A 23,839-nucleotide genomic window follows, 5' to 3' on the forward strand; every position below is an offset into this window, starting at 1 on the left:
ATGGGTATAAGTTTAAAGGATTCCTTTCTGCTGAAAACATGTATTAAAATTGCAGTGTTAAAATCACAAAATTTAAAAAGCGTTTGTATTGCCCTTTAAGAATGGAAACTCTAGTTTTGACTCAATTGTTTCTTGCTTCATACCAGTTGTTTATAGGCTATTCTCTTATGGTAGGGGTAGGGGCGTCTACGTTTGCTATTTGTGCAACACAGCAAGTAATTCATCGCATATTCGTATAGAATAGAAAGTTACTTTTCTAAAATAAAACATATCTATTTATCTTTGACTACGTTTACTTTTGAAGGCTCTCTTTTAGTAAATCTTGCCCTTGAGTATGATCCCATAGTGAGATTATCTGTCTAAAGATGTTGTGATGCATTCTGCTTCATGTCTTTAAATAGTGAAAGTTAATAAAGAATACATTGAGAATACAGAGTAATATGCTTGCAAAACATCCTCTCAGGAAAAATAGGAGCTTAGAGGCACCATAAAATGATAATTCCACGGTACAATAATCTCCTAAAGTGTTTTCTGCCACTCAAATTGAAATAGCATTATCTATAACACTTTCTAGTATTATTATTAACATTTCTTTAGCATTATTACTTACAAATCATCTTTAAAGAAACTGTTACTCTATTATTTATTGATTGATTGATTTTATATTTATTTATTTATTCATTTTTGGTATTGCAGTAGGGTAAGCATGGAACCGTTTTCTATGTATAGGGTCTTAAGTTGGCCATATAGTTCTTTGGATTTTAAAATATTCTTGATGTTACATTACATAGATCTTTTGTAGTTCTTTAAACTGCCAGTTCATGTTCCTAAAGATCCAGACAGTAAAAAGCATATTTGTGGCGTTTAAAAAGGTTTCTATTGAATCAGGCTTTAAAAGCCTTTTGTTTATAACTGGTATTTTTTATTGGGTATACAGAACAATGCCTTAGTTCCTCTAGCTTACAATACCAACTTGATTACACATTTGAGTACTCATTGTCTGGGAGAAAAGGCAGCGAGGTTTGGGGTAACATTCTTTCTTTCATGTTCTATCATTCTGCATGGTGGAAATCAAATGTCTACATTAGACTTCAGTGTATGCATACAAATTATTTAGTAATGAAATTGAAATCAAGAAAATCTAAGTCAGTACTTGGAAACAGCTGTGCTGTCATGGAAATCAAGCTGTTTGTAAGTACAGGTAATAATTGGCACTAAGGAATTTGTGATTAAATAAAACAGAGGTCTAGAAAAATCTTCATTGTTCCAAGAAAGCCGTTGCATAGGAAAGTTTAGCTAGCGGTCATAGCCTGATTTGAATGTTGAATTTACATGGACTATTATTAGGATGTGGCTTATTCATTTTAAAAGGTGATAACAATTCAATTCGTCCACCAAGATGGTGTTTCTTTTAGGAGCAAACCTTATCTTCCAAGTCCTGTCACCCACAGTAATATATTTTATATGCAGTATACATATATACAGTATACATATACATATATATAGTATATACACCGATCAGCCACAACATTAAAACCACCTGCCTAATATTGTGTAGGTCCCCCTTGTGCCGCCAAAACAGTGCCAACCCGCATCTCAGAATAACATTCTGAGATGCTATTCTTCTCAATTGTACAGAGCGGTTATCTGAGTTACTGTAGACTTTGTCAGTTCAAACCAGTCTGTCCATTCTCTGTTGACCTCTCTCATCAACAAGGCGTTTCCATCTGCAGAACTGCCCCTCATTGGATGTTTTTTGTTTTTGGCACCATTCAGAGTAAATTCTAGAGACTGTTGTGCGTGAAAATCCCAGGAGATCAGCTGTTACAGAAATATTCAAACCAGCCCGTCTGGCACCAACAATCATGCCATGGTCCAAATCACTGAGATCAAATTTTTTCCCCCCATTCTGATGGTTGATGTGAACATTAACTGAAGCTCCTGACCCATATCTGCATGATTTTATGCACTGCACTGCTGCCACACGATTGGCTGATTAAATAATCGCATGGATGATTGTTGGTGCCAGACGGGCTGGTTTGAGTATTTCTGTAACTGCTGATCTCCTGGGATTTTCACACACAACAGTCTCTAGAATTTATTTGTAAATGTCACATCAACCCATGAATGGTAGTACAGTTTAAATACTGAAGTGTTAAACAGCACAAAATGATCACGCTACAACGAACTAAATCAGCATTATTTAATCAATTATTGAAAATTAATCTTAATTAATCTAGATTCATTATCCTTCTAAGTAATTATAAACTGCATCTGGTCATTTTGGATTGTAGGCATTAGTTGCGTTTCATCTTGTACATCTATCAACTAGTTAAATCTTATCATTTGGGTCAATTGGGGCACATCGGAAAAAGACAAAGAAACATAATTTTGTTTTTCGTCATTCAACTTTTTAAGTCTTTGCCAGTGAGCGTTTAGCATTGCGCATGCGCGTGTGATGTCAGCGGCGCGCGGGCCGCGGGGTAGTTGTGCTCGCTCGCGCTGCAATCGCGGTCTCAGAGTGAAGGAGAATCACGACGGAGATGGTGTCAAAACGCGGAGTTCCCATCACGGATAGTCTCTGTTGGTATTGATTCGTAGTGTTCTCCTGGATAACTCTGCTTCGAAGAGTTGCTTTGTATTCGGAGTGAGTAAAACATCTGATGATGCATGTTTCAGATGCTGGGAGAGGGTTATGGATCTGTCAGACGCGTCTGTGGACAGCATCACTCTATGTGAGCTTTTAAGTTATGTATGTGCGCTGTATCCAGATGCTCACTGATGCATTACAGCTGTCCATTCATTTACATGCAGCATAAATGATTGCAGTGACTTGACAGTAAGGAAAATGAATCGCGTGTTTTGAATGACTATGGATATAGTTAAACAATTCCAGTTGTCATGAGGAAAATCCATTGTTACCAATCTGCCAGTTTATATGCAATTTGGTCATGCCATGTAGCCTGCTCGTCTAGCAGATGAAGGAATGGATAGTAAATAAAGGAATGCATAGGTTTACATAAATGCGTTTGATCGAATATGAATTAAATGAATGAATGCATTTAATAATAATATATATTAATAATAATAATTTAATAAGTTGCCATGATTAAATGTAGGAAGTTGCATTCTTTTTAGTGAAGCTTAGATAAAAGGTTATGCCAAAACAAACCTTTTCTGAGCTATATTTTAAGTTGGTGTTTGTGTGCCTGAAATCTGTTTGACCTTGGATTTGGATGTTTTCTGTTAAAACTAGAAAACAAAATTGTTTGTTTTCTGTTCTGCATATTAAAGGATTTATTTACCACAACCTATAATTGAATAATAATAGCTTTTGTATGTTGATTGCAGTTAATTCATGTTCTTGAGTTGTAATTGAATTCTATGATTATAATGTTTCAGGTTTTACATTGGTTCATATCCAATTCATAGGATTTGAATATTAAAGTAAGATCTGCATTTTTGTGCCTGAAGTAAAGGTGAAGTTTGTATATTCTATGTTAAAATACCTTCTATCCACATTTAATGTGGAGAGTCAACTAAGAAATTCATAGGATGACTTCTTGAAGAGTGTAAATACTGTGGTTCTGTAGAACTTTAAAGACATAGCGCTATTTGACAGACTAACATAGTAAAATTGTCTCAACCAGTGACACAAGTTTGGAGGCGGGATTAATTGTTTGGACGACCAATAACATTGGGGCCTGTTCAAGAAACCTGTTTGAAAACAATCATAATATTAGCAATTCACACACCTCACCTTTAAATAAAACGTAAACTGTTATTTTAAATTTGCGTAAGGAGTTGAGAAGTTATAAAAATACGTTTTGAAGAGACACACTCTTGTGGACTCTTAACAGATTATTGTAATGAGCAAATGGAACAGTGGTAAAATAACATATTACCACAAAGCAATGAGAGGTTCTGTACCTCAAAGCGCTTATTTGAAACCCAGAGTTCTTTCTTGTCTTGTTACAGAAGTAATTTGGAAAGATAAGATGAATTTAAGCTGACAGTGTAATGCAACAGAAAAAAAAAATTTGGCCTTGAAGGACTGCAGCCTCTCTCTCGCTCTCTCTCTCTCTCTCTCTCTCTCTCTCTCTCTCTCTCTCTCTCTCTCTCTTTGTCTCTCTCTATCTTCTCTTTTAACAGCTGATATTCATTCTGTTTCAACCTCCCTCAGAGTATCATCAAGGCCCTTGTGAAAGCCATGGCAGCTTCTGTTCTAGTGCTTCACTGGCAGCATCCCAAGAGAGCTCAACACTCCATTCATTCCACCAATTCGCCCATGAATTACAAATATTTTCTAGTATACACACAGTGCAAAGCAGGAAGGCATGCACAGCACACAAACAATCATGGATAGTTAATTAGTTAACATTCAGTTTCTTAATCCAGTGCAATTAACACTACAGTTGCTGGTATATAAAATAGCCATGTAATACTTATACACATTAATTTTAATGGTCAACTAATATGTTTTTTTTTTTTTTTTTCAAATGGTTGATAGAATGCTTATGTACACAATATACTGATATCAAGTAAGATGCACACAATTGTTTTGCATCTAAATCAGCACGTTTTACATAATATTTACTCTAAATTCACAAAAAAATATTTGAAAATAAAGAATGTGAAAGGCTTTTCACACAGCTTCCAATATTGTTGGTTTGATACCAACAATATACAAAATTGTCTTAAAATGACCAAATATAGGCCTGGGCAATGAGTCACAATAGTCACAGGGGATTCCAGTAACTCAGATGTGTATGAGTTTATGCACTTAAGTACTTAAGTGTCTGGGGTCTGAACCTACAACCTTTGAGTTAGGAGACTAGATCTTGCTTAGATTATGTCCTGTTCACTGGAAGTTTTAAATATGCTATTTTTTGTAAAGCTGCTTTGGAACAATATATATTGTGGAAGGCAATTTACAAACTAGATTTGTTACGATAAACTTTGATGTTGGCTGGACAAAAACTTGTCTAATAGTTTTAAAATGTATTAAAGTTTGAAGGAGACAGGTGGACAGACAAATCACTCACTTCACTCACTCACTTTTTTTATTGTCACACAACCATATACACAAGTGCAATAGTGGTGTGAAATTCTTGGGTGCAGTTCTGAGCAACATAGCAGTCATGACAGTGATGAGACATATACCAATTACAATAAACAACAGATTTACACAACACAATTTAAAATCTAATATACATATAATTACACACAACACAATATACAAATAATAACATACAATGTACATTATACAATACACACAATATAGATACACATTATTCAATAAAAAAAATAGTATATATAGTATATATAAAATGCACAGTAGGTTGTATTGTACTGTATTGACATTCAGGCTGTCGGTTGACAGTCAGTTGCCAGTGTGTTGTTAAGAGAGAATATAATTTATGACAGTCCAGTGTGAGATAATAAGATTAATAAAGTGCAGTGCTGATGTATATTGATTGTGAGAGATCAAGAGTTCAAAAGTCTGATTGCTCGGGGGAAGAAGTCGGCTGGTGCGGGTCCTGATGCTGCAATACCGCCTGCCTGATGGTAGCAGTGAGAGCAGCCCATGGCTCGGGTGGCTGGAGTCTCTGATGATCCTCCGATCTAGTACTAGCTAGCTAGGTTTCCTCTACTTGACATATTTAAGTTGAGCCTACATGATGATTATTAGTTCAACCAAAGAGTTACATTTAAAGTTAAGTACCATTAAAATGCAGGAGTTAGCTTATTCAATATTTCAAGTTAAGAAAAAAATCTAAATCTAGTACAAAATCAGAATCTGACAGTTCTGCTTACTTAAACTTGTAATTTATTAATTTAAAAAGTTTGATGTAACTGATTACCTAACATTTTTTTAGTTCTGCTAACTTATTCGGGTTTACAGTGGGAACCACTGTTATGAGGATACGATGATTGATTTAGTCTTGAATCCGCTCGGATGTTTCTCAAACACACTAAACCACGTATCCAGCAGATGGCTGACTGCAGCCGCAGTACTCTTCTTTAGGCTTATATATTTGTCTGTTGGAAGATGATAAAAAAAATCGGTTCCAGGTTTTTTGGCTTTGACTGTAGTGCAAAAAACTTTACAACAGATTTTCGTCACGTTTTTCGTAGTTAAAATATTCAAATATATTGGATATTTCTCTTCGTTTTACTCATAGTAATGAATGAGTAACTATGGTAACAGGGAATCGAGTTCCCCCACACTAAACCACGCACCCAGTGTATGACGCGTTGCCGACTGTATCTATGGGTTTGTTTACATTTGATTTTTTGATTTTTTGAAAGTTGGAGTATGAATGGTCTTGGCCCATTTGAACATACATTGTAAGGATATGGGATTTTTGTTTGACCATCCACTGTGTGAAAACCGTAAGTCCGATCAGTTCAAAAAGATACAGCAACCTGAGTCACAACAGGCTGAATGTATGTCACAAATTTGGTGGATGAAGCTTAAAAGGAGGAGTTGCAGTCAGAAATGTTGATATTGGTCTTGGAATTTAAAAAAAACAAGTTTGTAGAATAACAATATGTTGGCTTTATCAATCTGTAACTACTAAACTACCACCACCCCCACAGAAGTCTTTAAAGCTGATGTGTGTTAAAATACTTTCTCCCATACTAGCTTAATATGCAGAAACAATTATAAGAAACCAATTCATAGGTTGGTTTCCATGAAAAGTAAAAACATTGCTCATTGTTTGTTTAAGCATTCCAGCCTGACATAGCAACATGAGCTCAACCAATGGCATGAGTTTGGGATGTAACTATCTTTTTTTTTTTTTATCAGTGAAAGTCGGGGGTGTTTTTGGGAAACTTATTTGAAAACAGTCATTTTTGCAAATTACGTATGGCGATGCTAGTAACACCGAAATTCCAAAATCCCCTTCAAACAGTGAAATTCTTTGAAATTTGTGCATATAACAGATTTATTTGTGGCACACCAATTTAAATAACTTTTTAACAGAAAATCATTAACAGCATGCAAACCATTGCTGTCGGTAACAAAATATTGACATATAAAGTGGCATCCCCCACCCCCAGCCTAATGAGTTTTTATTGTAACTCTGCATGGGCGTTGCAGTTTTTCATTGACTAGGAAAGCTGGAGTTGACACTGATGGATCAACAGTGGTTTTCAGAGGCGCATTGATAGTGACAAGTGGGCTTTTATGCAGATCCCCGTATGGGGTACATCACTGTGTTTCTTCCCTTACTAAGCAGTTAAAGACCATACAGCATCCAGGTGATAAGGCGGCCTAATGCTTTTCCCCATTGTAGTTGGGCAAATTCACTTTCCTACTTTGTATATGGATTTTTACTTCAAGAAAAATATATAAACATACTTAAAATACATTTACTTGCAATTACTAGTTCATATAATTTAAAGTTTTAAAATTCTGTCATCATTTACTCAGCCTCATGTTGTTCCAAACCCACTTGGCTTTCTTTTCAGAAACACAAAAGGAGATCGTGTTTAGTATATTAGTCTCAGTCACCATTAACTTTCATTGCATCTTTTTTCCTGACAATAAAAGTGAATGGTGACTGACACCCTGTCTACACCGGACACGAGCGTTGCGTAAAGAGCAATAGAACCCTGTTATAATCAATGATGCTGTCTTTAAAGGAAGCGTCCGTTGCGGCGCGTCTGTTGCGTGACAATAAACTGGTGTTGCGTTCCATTTTGTGCTGCACAGGCAGGCACAACTACACAAATTAAACGGTTTAGAATGTTTGTGTCGACACATCCAGTGTTGATGGCATCAAGCCATTGCGGCACGTTGCTTTGCATCAACAAACGCGCCTGGTGTAGACAGGGTGTGAGGCTATCATTCTGCCTAACATTTCCTTTTGCGTTCCATGGAAGAAAGTTAATCAAGTTTAGAACAACATGAAGTTAAGTAAATAATGATATCATTTATATTTTTGTGTGAATCCCTTTAAAACAAGACAAAATATTTGACAAAGGAGATAAATAGGGAAAAACATATTATTATGCATTTAGTTTATTTTCATATACATTTGCAAATGTTTTATTTATTTTTTTTTTATTATTTTTTTTTCAGGCATAAACCTCACAAAATTTTGTTAGATATCTCTGAAAACAAGACCTAATATTTTATGTCATTTTGCCTCTCAAGTAAATTGATTTTGTTTCTAAGTTCTAAGGATTTTTTGCAGTGTTGTTTAAAGTCTGGCAATGGAGGGTTATACAGTTCCAGAGGTCCCGCTGTTATCTGTTATCTTAAATTGCCGGATTTGAGTGAATCATCATCAGACCTAAAAATAAACCGCATCAATCTGGGGACCAAGGTATCCTGGGTTTCCTCCTTTGATCTGTCTCTGCTAACTGACAAAATGTCTTACACCAAGACTGTGGTCTCTTTTATTGTCTGCTATTACTGTGGCAGCATGTACCATATGTCAAGTAAATAAAATAAATTGTCACATGTTGTGAAGCTTTACAACTCTCACTTTCTGTCCAATGATGCCTCTGTTTGCACTGGCTAAATCGTCTGTGACGGGAGAATATGGCATCGCATTCACAAGGACCATTATATTGATTAAGCAGGGACCCTCACAGTTGTGAATTATTTATGAAAGTGTCATCATGCATCATACCATACAGTATGTGTGTCGAAAACCTACAGTAGATTGTGTGGATCGGTGTAGTAAAAATCAGATCAGTGCTGCCTAAAAAAGGGCTGTCTTGCATTTCTCATTTACTGTTTTCATACTTGCTTTGATTGCTTGGTCCAAACCCAAGTTCGATTCCACCCCCTCTCCCTGCTCCTGCAGGTCTCTTTTCACTCTTTATCATGTATTATTTGGGTTCAAACCATGGTCCATTGCGTCATCAATGTGAGCACCACTGTGAGTGTTAATGGCAGCCGTTTACCACTGTATAACGACTCAGGAAGAGAAGAAGGTGCTTTTTAAGTATTTCTCCCTTTGGACTGACTACCAAAACTTTAGACGGACACAACGGCCAATGTGGATGATTTGCAAGAGATGCGAAGAAGTTAAGGATTTAGGTGCCGTTATACACATTAAGCATCTGAAACAGCATAGTAAGCAAATGACAGTTTAGTGGATTTAGTCATTGGCTTATCTGAGAATATTTCAGCTCTAATGTAGCTTGTTTAGGGCTCCGGATTGCTGGCCAAGGTTGTGCTGGTGCCAGTTCCTTATGGCCGCTATTGATTAGTCTGTTTATCACTACTCTATCCCTTCATGCCCTTTTCTATACAGCCTATCATAAATATTTTAAAAGGTGTTTTTTAACTGTGGTGTAGGGGCAGCAGCCTCAAAAACACAGTTTCAAGCCAATGATAAGCAACAGAGAGGAGCTCTCTGGCTTTCGGCCTGGTAAGATTACAAAGAAAACTTGCTTGGATTCATTTACTACTTGGGAGCATTTGTTGGCCATTTATTTAAGCTGAGCATTTTATTGATTTGTGAAGTGCAGCTTTAGATAAATGCACCCTGGTTGATTTAATTTCGTTGAAGGCTCCTTTTTGTGAAATCTGTCCTGTGCAGGGTGACTTAGATGTAAATGTTGTTTTTGTTTTTTTGGAAAGAGAGTCCATTCACTTTATTGGTCTGTCTGTCTTGTGGATTGGCACGGCATTGTATATATATTGCTTACTTTGGAGTCAGCAAAATAGTTGGTTAATTTCAGTTCAAAAAGACTGTAGTAAATCCCAGAGAGTGGTAATTGATAATGTGGTGCTACATAAAAGAATGAAAGAACTAGTATAAATAGTGTAAATAGCACCTGCCACACAGCACGGCTATTTGAACTCCAGTTGTCTGGTGGAAACACAGAAATCAAAGACAAACTACACCTCTAGTGTCTCCGTAGTGGCGTGGGGTGTAACGATGGCATAGGCGTAACTAGACTCTATTTATATCGGGTGCTTGAATAATGTATTACGTGCGATTAAGGACAGCCGGTGGAGTTTCTGGTGCCCCCCCTATGGAGTTGGTGCCATATGCAGACTGCGTAATATGCGTATAGGGAGTGGTGGTAATGATTTATATAAATTATATATTTATATAAATTATGTATTTTTTATTATATATATATATATTACCAGGGTTATTATGTTGAAATGAAAATCTCTTTTTGGAGTGATTTTCTCTTGTGAATGAATCCAAAAGACTCAAGTCACGAGTTAATGACATACAGAGAAACATCATCAGGAGTTAATCACTCTACTAAAAAACAACCAAGATAAATGTGACATTTATTATAAAAATAGGTCTTTCTTGTGTTTGATATAACTTCAATCTATAGAAGTTGCAAAATTATTGAGTTCCTATAATATACACTTTTTTATTTTATTTGTTAATAAATGCAAAATAAATGTAAAAAAAAAAATGTTTTTATAGTTCTTTAAATGGTTCCAGTTTAAACACTTTGTAAGTGTTTAATATAGAAAATGACAATATTCTGAATGTATATTAGCTGGCTCTCTTGAATGATGTAATCACAGAAGAAAAACAAAAAACACTATCTATGCTAAAGAGTGGAATACATTAAATGTGCACATCTAATAGTGTCATTGGGGGCTGAGCCCTCCTAAGATCAAAATCCTAGAATCACCCCTGGCAAATGGTGGGAATGTGCTTTTTTAGTGCGGACTACCCGGGTTTCGATTACGCCTTTTGTCCCACTTTTTTCCCATCCTGTTTCCTCTCTCCACATTTAATATTTAGTTTAATACTTCTTATAAAAATAGATATATAAAGGTTGATTTCCTCACAGGTATTTTGGTCACAGTGAAGGTCGGCGAGTTGAGAGAAAGGTTTGATCCAGGTAAAATTAACCATGATTTTACTATAGTAAAATTTTAGTAGTCATGATTTTTGGTGAAAGCCATATAGTTTTAATGCAATTAATTATGGTGGTACTACAGTAACCATGTTTAATTTTTTGGTTACTATGAATTTACAACAAAACACCATGGTGATACTATGATTACTGTAGTAATATTGGTCATTTTTATAAGAGAAGGTTAGCGTTAGGTTAAGTCTAAATATCTTATATGTTGTTTCTCAAGTAAATGTATCTTGTTTTAAGGATTTTTGAAAACAAGACAAAACACTTGATAACAATAGGATTTTTTACAGTGATTTCTTTAAAAACTGAATTAAACTTAATAAAAAGTTGTTTTTCCTTTAATTCCGTGAATGTCATTTAGAGGTATTTTTAAAAGATGATTTTCCCTCTTTATTGTTAGTAAGCACGTTTAATACAACCTTTTAAGTCAAAGCACAAGCTGAATAGTTGGTTAAGAGCTAATGATTAATCGTTGCAATAATCGTCCGAATAGTCAAATAATCGTTCTAATAATCGTTAGATTAGTCGATTATCAAAATAATCGTTAGTTGCAGCACTAGTGTAAATTGTATCTGCCAAATTACTGTACTGTTTTCGTAAACACAGCTAGATTTTGTTGCTTGCCTATGCAAAACTTTGTGCTACTATGTTGGAGTTGTTCTGACAACTTTCCTAGTATTTGTTAATTCATTACTAAGGTGTTCTGAGTGGTTTCTTGGGGGTTGCTGAGTTGTGCTGGTTGGTTACTAAGGTGTTTTTTTTAGTAGCTGATAGGGACTTTAGGAAATATAAATATAGTTGAACAATAATAGTGATGCTGTTGCCTATTGCAATCAGCTCTTATTAAAATGCAGTTCCAGAAATCACAGTGCCATTTTTGAATGCTTGGAAAATTTTACAAATGAAAGGTCTGATTCTGTGGCAACTGGCTTACAGTAACACTTTTGTATTTAATGGATAGTCAGCCAGTCATTAAAATAAACTCTGACATGGTTATGAAGATCCTTACTCTCCCTCACAGGATCTTTTATCACTCTGAAGGGGTTTGTTTTGAAATAATGACCAGCTGACGGTACATTATCCTGCTTATTACACTGCAACTTACCAAATAAATCAATAAATAGACATGAAATATTTTTTTGAATTAAAATTATTTTAGCATGTGAGAAGAAAGAGACAGCAGAGTGCTATGAGAGACATAAACTATAGCATAGCAAAGTAGGAAATCAACTGTCAGGGGAAATGGTCAATTGTACAATTTAGCGGTCATTATAGAAAAATATTTGACTGCAGAATTCCACAATTTATCAATCAGAATCAAGTATTCCAGAGAGATGAATAATTAGTAAATAAATGGAAATTCTGTCATAATTTACTCACCCCCATGTTGTTCCAAACCAGTATGTTTTTTTTATTCTTTTGTGGAACACAAAATGAGAGTTTAGGCAGAATGTTAGTCCCAGTCACCATTGACTTTAATTGTATGGAAAAAAGATGCAATGAAAGTGATTGATGGCTGTGACTGTCATGCTGCCAAATATTTCCCTTTGTGCTCCACCAAAGAAAGAAAGTCATACAGGTTTGGAAACAACTGAAGGGTGAGTAAATGATGACAGAATTTCCATGCTTGGGTGAACTCTTTTAGTACTTGATGTTCTGTATCATCAGTCCACATATAGATCTGGATCACGTCAAATCCCACAGTGATGCCATTATGCTTGGTGTTTTAACAGCATCCAGTGCACATCGATGGTGCGTCATTGAGCAGGATTATTGTTTGGGGAGGCACATAGCCAATGGGAAAAGCGATCTCTGGGGATGCACTGTACAGGGAACCACAGTCAAATGTGTAAAGATGAATCACATGTAATCTGCGCTTTGTTCTGCCCACACACACGCATATGGACTTTGCCCTTGAAGCCACTGGCATGTACTATAAATAGGCATAGATTAAAACCTTTTTTGTCCGGCTAACATGCAGTTTATCTTCAGTGTGCTGCTGCTAAGTATGTATCTGATCCTCTCTAGATGATTGGATGTGACTTGTCTTGTGTTATTTTTGGGCATACATGTGATCTGATGCAGTAAACAGCTCTGATGGGTATGGCTGGAGACATTGCTGTAATGCTACATTAATTGGCTTTGTTTGCATGCACAGATGTGCCGTGAAGGTGTTGGATTTATTCAAATGACTGACCAGTTAAATTAATTCAATCAGACCTCATTTAGACCTATAAAATTTAACAAATTTCAATGTATCGAGAAATTTGGTCCAAGATTATTCACTGGTTTTAGCTAGTCTCCCAGCCTGGTCAGGCTGATCTGTTTGCTGGTTTTAAAGAGGTTGTGGGCACTTTTCAGCTGGTCAGGCAGGCCTAAACTAAGACCAGCAAACCTGCTTAGGCTGGTTTAAGATGTTTTTTGTTTTTGTTTTTTCTCAACAGGGTCTTTCAAAAAGTGGGCAGCAACACCATGCTGCTTTAAAAGATACCATGTTTTGGCCAAATCTTAAGGCAGCGTTGCATGTATTGTTTGCGGAAAAGGCAATTCCAGAAATGATTTTATATTTATTTAATAATAAATATGTATGTTTAATTATTTATTTATATTAAATTATTTAAATTAAAAAAATGATGTATGTATTTTTATTTATTCTTTATTTAATCATTTATTAATAGTTATATTAATATCATATTTATAATATACTGTAAATATGTACTTCATTTCTGAAATATATCAATAAAAAAGTTCAGTCTGATTGACAAACAACTATTCTAACTATAACTGTTTTACAACTTTGCAGAATGAATAGCTTATTTGTTAAAATATTTATTAATATTAAGTTCTTTACATTTAATTTATGTATTTTTATGGAATGTATTATTTAATGTATTTAATTATAGTTATAATTATATATTATTTATAATATAAATATGTACTAATAGTTCAGTCTAATTAAAAAAACAGCTATTCTAAATAATATTAGTGTATGCTTTTTTCAGTATGCTTATAAGGGTATCAGTTTGTTAGCTTTGCAACATGCTTATTTCAAACTCTATTGGAATCAATTGTGAGTCAAGTCAGAGTTAGGGTTAGGGTTAGGGTTAGACATTCCTTCATGTAGGAGTGCTATTGTGTGCACAGATGTGTTGGTGAAAGTGTTGGGTGAGTCAAATGACTGACCAGTTAAAATAAATTATATAGGATCTCATTTAGACCTTGAAAATTGAATCAATTGCCATGTAAGGGGAAATTTGGTGCTTTTGAGGTCTAGATGTTGAAATCAACACATTATTTTAAAAAGTTTTAGTCTTAGAGAAATGACAAATGAGTGACAAGACAAAGGAACACTCGAGGCCATGTCCTCTGACACAGCTGGATCCCTTTCATAGTTACAGCGTGATGGCAGTTCTTCCATGTGCTTGTAGCATTAAAATCCTCTTCCATTCCTTCTGCAGAAATGTGTGCTGTAAGAAGCACATCCCAATTGAACTTTGTTCACCTGATGGAAGGACTGGTTCTTGCTGAAGCTGAAGCACTTTTAATAAGCTTTCATATACCCCACATTAGGGTTGCTCCGATACCAACATTTTGGCTTCAGTACGATACCAGCCCTGGGACCTTGGTATCGATACTAAATCAGTACTAAAATAAACCAATAAAAAGCCTCAGATTTTTTATGAAATTACACAGAAAATGACTTGATTAAAAGAACTGCAGAAAGTCTCACAGATACAAATTATGCGTTTTCCATTTGAATTTTTCTGGATTCCATGTTAAATGTTTTAATGAAATGTTATGATCAAATGGTGTTTAATCAAATTGATACATACAGTTTTAATAAAAAAAAAAAAAAAAAAACATATATATATATATATATATATATATATATATATATATATATATATATATATATATATATATATATTTTTTTTTTTTTTACAAAAAATTGCAATTTTATTTTTGGTAAAATAAAATGCTGCACAACAGAGCTTCACAGTATTAATGAAATGGGAAAAAAAATCTGATTACCTGTGTCACAAGGCTGCTTGTGTTTGTGATATTGCTTACAGATAATAATAATAATAATAATAATAATACAACCATTTAATATTACATAATTATTATAAGTATTATTGCTACTTTTTTAATATTACGTTTTTATACAGTAGTTATAGTTTATATATACAATGTATACAATATAGTTATATTGTCTTCAATTTCATGCATCCATTTGAATAGATCTTTCATGTTAGCGGGACTTTTATTTTGACAGACTTTTGACAGTTCTTCCTTTTTTTACGGGTTAGTTATATCAAGCTTCCCATTAATGCTAGGATACTCCCGTCGCACTCTCCAGCTGAAATCTCTGAGCTGCACCCGAGGAGTTAATTTAAGTGTTAACAGCCATTTATACTCTAAACACACTGCATGAAAATTAAGCACCAGCAGTGTGTGTTGCGTTTGTGTAAGTGTAATGACAGCATACTGTAATATGGTACCGAAATTAGCAACAAGATGATATCTTACCGTTTTAATTTCTTTGGTATTGCGGTACTTTGTTAGTACCGGTAAAATGTGCAACCCTACCCCACGTTCCCATTATTGCAATTCTGTTGTTAATTACTTACCCTAATGTGTTCCCAACAAAGGCTGCAGGAACAGATTTTGAACAGGGGGTGCTGCGAATGGTGCCCTTAAAAAATTTGCTGCTGTTATTTTTGATATATTAATTTGGGTGTTTTGAGCCAGAGGCTTTATTCAGTATGAATTCTAACATTTTAATTAGTCACAACAGCTTGCATCTGTTTCACAGAGGGTGAATCATGTACTGTATTATTTTTTATGGCCACTCCCCTGGTATGTCTACAGATGGAAGAATTCTGTTGTTCCTTTTTCTTTCCAGTAACATTCTTTGTTGTGATCAGGTCGCCACAATACTAATGTTACAAAACCAAGTGAGCTCCCTACCTAGACTGCATTTTAAGGCAGCATAGGCATGCTCCACGAAGGCAGTACCAAAAGGTAGCAACATTATGCTCCCTTCTAAGAGTGTTTTCACCCCATAAATAAGGGTTTTTCATTTTTGCCAAAATATGGGAAATCCTACATAATATGGGACAGTTGGCAACCATAATTATTTAATTTAATACAGAAAAGTATCAATAACATTTATAAATCATTCAATCTCATTATAAATGGACTATTTTACCTAATATTTTGTGTACTATGTAAACTAACCCAACCAGCCTAAGCTGGTTTCCTGGTCTCCCATGATCCGATTGGTCAGGTTTGCCGGTTTTAAAGTAGTTTGGGGCACTTGTCAGCTAGTCAGGTGGGCAGACCAGCTGGCTGACCAGCTAAACCAGCTGAAAACCAGCTTTGCCAGGCTGAGGGATGAGCTAAACCAGCTGAAACTATCAAAGTCCATAATTTTTGTTTTATTTTTTCCAGCAGAGTTTTTATGGTTATTAGGGTATCATGCCATTAGCTTAGCAACATGTGAATGTCAAACAGTATAGTCATAAATTATGAGTTGAGTTTCCTGTGCACTTTGCATAATTAATTTTATCACACACACACACATTATTTTTTTTCACATATCCCAGCTAAGCTGGGGTCAGAGTGCAGGGTCAGCCATGATATGGCACCCCTGGAGCAGATAGGGTCAAGGGCCTTGCTCAAGGGCCCAACAGTGGCATCTTGGCAGTGCTGGGGCTTGAACCCCCAACTTTCTGATCAGTAACCCAAAGCCTTAACCACTGAGCCACCAATGCCCCTTGTATTTAATAAGTGCTATTGTGTGGTGTGCTGAATTGCTTTCAATTTGAGGTTCAATTTTCGCTGCCTCAGCAGTAGATAGCAACAGCTAACAAGGTTTTGGAACAGAGCTAATGTCTTTTTGAACTGTTGACATTGGAAAGACATATTTAGCTTTAATAGTGCAGATTCTCCACAGGGAATATCTGTCAAATGCTTTATCATACCTGTTAGTGAAACTCCACAATGGAGTTAGTGTCAAAACTGTGATGTTACTTTTGTTCACTCTGAAACAATCAGAACACTATACAGACTTGGAAGAACACAAATTGAGAAGATAGTTTTCGTGCTTTCAAATTCATTTAGAAGATAATACTGATGGCACTGTCAGCAAACAGGAATAACACAATGTGCTTTAAAAGAGGCATTTGGCTGCTATTCGACCACTCTGGCCATATTTTCACAGCTGTATGACAGTATTGGGAATAAGTATAGGTAATCTTTGCAGCTGAATTTATTGTGTACATCCCACACCAAGTTATGAGGTCTTGACCTATACCCCCTCAAGAACTAAGGGCAAATCTCAAGGGACGTTTTTGCTGCAGTCATTAAACCTCATTCATTGAAGGCTAAAGGTGGGTGGTATGACCAAAATCGTATATCACAGTATGAGTAATTTTACATCACGTTAACGGTATAACAATACAGTTATTTTTGCTGGAAATTAAAAAAAAAAAAAATACTCCATGTTTCTTTGTTGCACATAGAAATAATGTAAAGCAGTCATGCTAACAGATAGCTGTCCAAATATATAGCAAAATCCCTACAAGTTAACACATTTCTACTGTTACATGGTATTTACAGTCATACAGCCCAGCCCGATAGAAGACTAGCAGTGTGTGTGAGATGTAGCATATGTGGCATTTATCACGAGGGTGGAAATAGGATAGTGAGGTCTATTTAGTGAGCGTGGTGTTGTAGATCTACAATTCACAGCTCATCCACTTATTTGTGTCAATGTAAGCCTCCTGAGAACGGAAAAGCACAGTCATGACTGTGTCCTGCTGTGAGCTCTTTCTGAGGTAAGGATCCTTGCTTCCGAGGTTGCCTGGATTTATCTGTTCCACAACAGGGTTGACCCAGATGTCCTAGTCAATGTTTGTGTGATTAGCTTCTGTTAGCTTGTGCTAGTAGATGCCGTAACTGCACCATTATGGGAGCAAAAAAACTCCATTGATGGCCATTCAAAATAGCGGTGCATTCTGACAATATATATCACCAACCAAGCAACTGATATTGTAATGAATTGGAATTCTTAACCCTAGAATGCATTTTGAACTGTAGCCCCCTAAAATTCATATGTGAAATTTAGATACTTATTTTTTTATTAAACTACTTTTTTATTTTTTATTTAAATTAACTATAATGATAATTGTATTAATAATTGAGATCTTTAAATGTGTTATATATTTTTTTATTAAAATGTACATTTTATTAAAATGAACCTTATGTACTCTGTATTGCTGTTTAACACTATATTTCTGTATTACTCTTTGTAGTTACAGTTGAAATCAGAAGTTTACATACACTTAGGTTGAAGTCATTAAAACTCCTTTTTTAACCACTCCACAGATTTAATATTAAGTCATTTAGGACATCTACTTTGTGCATGACACAAGTAATTATTCCAACAATTGTTTACAGACAGATTGTTTCACTTTTAATTGACCATATCAGAATTCCAGTAGGTCAGAAGTTTACATACACTAAGTTAACTCTGCCTTGAAGCAGCTTGGAAAATTCCTGAAAATGATATCAGGCCTTTAGACAATTAGCCAATTAGCTTCTGATAGGAGGTGTACTGAATTGGAGGTGTACCAGTAGATGTATTTTAAGGCCTACCTTCAAACACAGTGCCTCTTTGTTTGACATCATGGGAAAATCAAAAGAAATCAGCCAAGACCTCAGAAAAAAATTGTGGACCTCCACAATCTGGTTCATCCTTGGGAGCAAGTTCCAAATGCCTGAAGGTACCACGTTCATCTGTACAAACAATAGTACACAAGTATAAACACCATGGGACCACACAGCCATAATACCGCTCAGCAAGGAGATGCATTCTGTCTCCTAGAGATGAACGTAGTTTGGTGCAAAAAGTGCAAATCAATCTCAGAACAACAGCAAGGAAGAAGCCATTGCTCCAAAACTGCCGTAAAAACCCAGACTACAGTTTGCAAGTGCACATGGGGACAAAGATCTTACTTTTTTGGAGAAATGTCCTCTGGTCTAGCGAAACAAAAATTGTTTGGCCATATGACAATCGTTATATTTGGAGGAAAAAGTGTGAGGCTTGCAAGCCGAAGAACACCATCCCAACCGTGAAGCATGGGGGAAGCAGCTTCATGTTGTGGGGGTGCTTTGCTGCAGGAGGTGCTGGTGCACTTCAGAAAATAGATGGCATCATGAGGAAGGAAAATTATGTGGATATATTGAAGCAACATCTCAATGAATTACCAGAGTTATACCAGTGTTAAATGCATTGAAAACCACAGTAAACACATATGGGTCAAATAGGACCCACAAATGCATTCTAGGGGTACAGATGCAAATTCTCCTATATATCTTAAAATATATTCAACTAAATGTTAAAGTCAGTTCACATGGTAAAATACACCCTATTTGAGGAATAGTGGGAATGGCAGGTCAAAAGTTCATGTAAAAATTATAGTGTAGATAAAATTAAAGTAGATAGCCATGCAAGTTTTGACCCACATATGCATTCTAGGGATAAAACTCTCTCCTTGGTATGATTAGCATCTATTAACTTAGTGGTTCGAGCTTCTTTGCTGATGGCTGTGCCCCATGTTATATAAGCAAACAAATTAGTTTAGTTGTGTCAGAACAATAGATACATGTAATTAAAATGGAACATAATGTATTCTGTGCTAATTAATTAATCATGATTAATAATGATAGCATTTCTTTAAAGCTATTTGACAATTATTGATAACTCTCATTTGCATGTCAGCTTCATCCATCCATCCATCCATCCAAAATTTCTTGACCTCAAAGAGGTTGAAGACCCCTGGCATATGGTGTTTTTTATTGGTCTAGTCTGGGGTATTTCAGGGGTTTTGCATATACATTTACTTTTTATCATATATTGTTCCAACATGATTTTATGAATGATGCATTTGTGCTCCCTCTGCAAATGTTGATAATCCACCCAGACCCAGCAATACAGAGTCTGTATAATACAGACCCAGTCGGTCAACACCTTTATGCTATACTGTCAGCCTCAGGTCATTGTTCCTGATAAATTGTGAGTTGTCCTTCCATCGCTTGACCTTAAAAACTCACTGAGAGGTAAAATGCAGAGAAATAAACATCTTTACACAACTGCAGCACCATCAAATTGGACAAGCTGCTTTCCCACTGGCTTATCACCACAGCCCATGCTGTTGTAGGTCATCTGCCACATTGTTCTGACTAGTAGTGTTAGGCAGATAGTGTGCTATTAGTGTCATTAGCCAGGCTGAACAGAGTGAGTAAATAGACCTTTAAATGTTAGGTGCTGGGAGACTTTGTGCATTAAATGCCTCGTCTTGACGTTTCTCCTCCTCAGACAGCATTTGAGACTCAGATTTTGTTTTGTTCAGTCCTCAAGACCGGTGCGATGAGCCTTCGGAAAGCAGTGCTTGTATTGCATAACCATGTGCGACCAATCACAAACAGGCAATTTATTTTCCACTGCCGGCACTATGACAATGGTGGTAAGAGCCTCTTGTTCTTCCCGTCAAGTTGTGGCTCTACAAGGTTGCATTGTTTTGTTGCAGACTGGCATGTTTAAATATTTACATTCGCATTAAGGCATTTGACAGACACTGTTATCCAAAGCAACCTTGACCTATAGGTCTACCAGTATCCATAGCAGCGGGAAGTAGGGGTGCTGCAGCACCCCCTGTCAGCGTTGCATGTTAAAGTGCTGTCAAACCATCGTATTCTGTGTTAATCTCATTAACTAAGTACTGATGAAAATGTTAAGGGGTATTTTTGTTATTTCTGCAGCAGCTTTTTTTTTTTTTTTTTTTTTTACTTAAGTAGAAGGAACATGATAAGATGTGATCAAATTTACTCACTTAATATAACTAAGTGGTTATGAGGCTGTTTAATTAAAAAAAAATCTCAAATGTAGATAAATACATTTCATGCAACCCCTTACCTCGTAAAACAATCTGCTTATAAAGCAGATTCCGTTTAGGCCTGCCCATACCCTAAGCATTGCCAGTGCCATGCTCTACCAGTTAAGTTAATTTTCATAATCTATATTTTTGTCTTGTTTTCCAGTAAAAAATCTTTAAAACAAGATACATTTAAGATTTAAAATAGTTTTAAATATGACATATTAAGATTTCTTTTTTTTTCAGAGAATATTTCTTAAATTAATTTTATTTTTCTTATCCCATGGGCCATAGCACAGAAGAAACAAAGTCATACACATCTGGGATGTCATGAGAGTGTGTAAATCATGAGATAATTTTTTTTTTTTTTTTTTTTTTTTTCATTTTTGTGTGAACTATCCCTTTAAGGTCTTAATGTCTTTAATTTTGCTGCTCAAGTCAATTTGTCTTGTTTTGAAAATATTTTTACTGGAACAAAAAAATGAGCAGTGTACCAGAACATAAGTTGTTAAACTAAAGCAGCTTTTCTTTTTAAGGGAAACAGACTGCAGAGTGTCTGTGCTCGCTTATAGGCTGAGATCAGGCCCTTGTCTTTGGTCCTTAGAGTGGAGAAAATACAGAAAGTCCAGGCCTGTTTTCCCCACCCTCACATTCTGTTCGCCTGGGAAAAGGCCCAAGGGGCCCATACAGGGCATTTCATTCAGTAAATAAGAGACCTTGTCAATTGTGCTTTTGTTTGTGTGAATTCATTAGCCATCATAAGTGTTAATTCATTTTGTTTTAATTATTGGTTTATAATTATAATTGTCTTTTATTCAAGTGACTCTCTAAACGTGAAAGTAAAAATGCACTCATAGTATTAAAAGCAATCGTAGTATTAAATTGGTGCTTCATTAGTCAAATAAGCATGTTGAATGCTTGTTTGAAACTAAGTACTCTTGTTGAATTATAAATGCTTTGATCTGCTCACACTTGAATAATGTACAATAGTAAACAAGAATCTAGTTAAAATTTCGATCATTTTAAAATAAAATTTTCGATCACAAAAATCTAATTATAAATCAGCATCAAAGCATTTATTTCTCATTATTTGTAATTTGTCACATTCAGGTTTGCAATCATAAGCAATATACCCTATACATATTAGTGTCCTGAAAATAGACTTTACAGTCAACGGAGACTGCACATGATGTGTTTAACATGGTCATATTTTATTTCAGTCATGTTTTTCCATTTCATTCATCCTGTTTGCAATGTTTTCCTTGAGAGGGAATGTCATATTTTCGTGAATTGAATCAGTGATTGAATGTCAAAGGATGAAAATTAGCTGTAAGTGTGCAGACAGGAAAATGACACATAAAAAATTAATAAAAAAAATAAAAATAAAAAAAACTTCAGCCCTGTTCTTCTGTTAGAGCTATTTAAAAGCTTGTTACTGGGCGGTACATGGATTAACAGATTAACCTTGTTTGTTCTGACATTGAAAGTAATGCCTGTTTATAATTAGCACATTTTGTATGCAAACTTCACACCTGGGTTAGCTTCATGTTGGTTAGAAGAAATTTTGCATTGTGCTGTTATGACATCATTTCCTGTTTGACTAGACATCTGTTTGACTGCAAATTTTGTTATTTAATAGGACATGCCGAACGTGTTATTTATTCACTATTAAATAGCATTTTATTATCCCATCTTTATGTGGAAAGACAAATGTAAAAAAGCCATTTATAGGTTAATTTCCCCGAAAGCCCAAACCTTTTATGGATCTGTATGGGGCCATCCTTTGAGGAAAAATCAGAATATAATACATTTTATATTAAAAGTTTAAATGTTACATCTGTGAGGTGTCATCTTTATTGTAAATCTTTAAATATTACTAAAACTAAAATGTCCTAACTTTTGTCTCAGCCTCAGATATGTTCAAAGATCAGAAATTGTGTGAGACAGATGGTTCAAAGAATGAAAACGAAAGCCGAAAACGAACAAAAGTTTCTGCAGAACGTAGCTGAAAACGGGAACAAAGTGATTTTCAATTGTTCCAGAGTGAAAATTTTATTTTTAAATGGTAACCAGTTATAACCAGTTAATTTTCTTCAACTACACCACTTCATGTTGCCCGAAAAAATGAAACGTGCTTTGATCCTGAAGGTAACTGCTGCATCACACATTTCTTTAACTAATTGCCCGTTGTGGATGTCGCATTCTGTGAATGAAGACCTTTTTAACAACTATATATAATTACTATATGTACATGCATGGTTAATCCAGATACAAGGACAATATTTTTAGAGTTAATTTGAGATATGATGCATTAAAACAGATTTGATACTGCCGAGTTGCAAGTTCGCATCCAGGGCATGCTGAGTGACTCCAGTCAGGCTTCCTAAGCAACTAATTGGCCGGTTGCTAGGGTGGGTAGCGTCACGTTGTTTTAACCTCCTCGTGGTCGTTATAATGTGGTTCTCGCTCTTGGTGGGCCGCGTAGTGAGAATAGTGTGAAGCCTCCACACGCACTAGGTCTCCGCGGTAACGCACTCAACAAGCCACGTGATAAGATGCGCTGATTGATGGTCTCAGACGCAGAGGCAACTGGGACTCATCCTCCGCCACCCGGATTGAGGCGAGTCACTACGCCACCACGAGGACTTGGAGCACATTGGGAAAATAGGCATTCCAAACTGGGGAGAAAAGGGGAGAAAATAAAAAAATAAAAATACAAATACAAAAAAAGAAGCAGATTTGTAATTAAAATTATACTTTATTATAATTCTAATTAAGTGTATGCTTGTTTTGATTTCTATGCTGATTAATCCACCACACGGGAAACAATTTTATTGCTTATTTTCGCTTATTTTGGTGAGGCAAGTGGCTTATTTTGGGCTTATTTTTCCAGAACAGGTTGCTTGTTTCTCTTGTGAGATCTGGCAAAACTGCAATTGGTATTTCATCCACCCCTAGCGCAGAGTACTGTCATTTCACAACAGGCGTTGTGTCAAAGCAGCTGTACATGAAATCATGCAATAACA

General features: G+C 35.6%; 1 protein-coding gene across 2 annotated transcripts in view; it reads left to right on the forward strand.

Moving 5' to 3' along the window:
- Window positions 1–2,495: 2,495 nt before the first annotated feature.
- Window positions 2,496–23,839, forward strand: part of LOC127416078 (cAMP-dependent protein kinase inhibitor beta-like) — a 37,288-nt gene continuing 15,944 nt past the window's right edge. Inside the window, exon 1 of one of the 2 annotated variants that reach the window (XM_051655201.1) lies at window positions 2,496–2,735. The gene's annotated coding sequence lies outside the window, so the exon portion shown is untranslated. The remainder of the gene's footprint in view (window positions 2,736–23,839) is intronic. The other variant, XM_051655199.1, reaches the window with a different exon arrangement.

This window comes from Myxocyprinus asiaticus, chromosome 25 (assembly GCF_019703515.2).
Source record: "Myxocyprinus asiaticus isolate MX2 ecotype Aquarium Trade chromosome 25, UBuf_Myxa_2, whole genome shotgun sequence".
NCBI classification, from domain to species: domain Eukaryota; kingdom Metazoa; phylum Chordata; class Actinopteri; order Cypriniformes; family Catostomidae; genus Myxocyprinus; species Myxocyprinus asiaticus.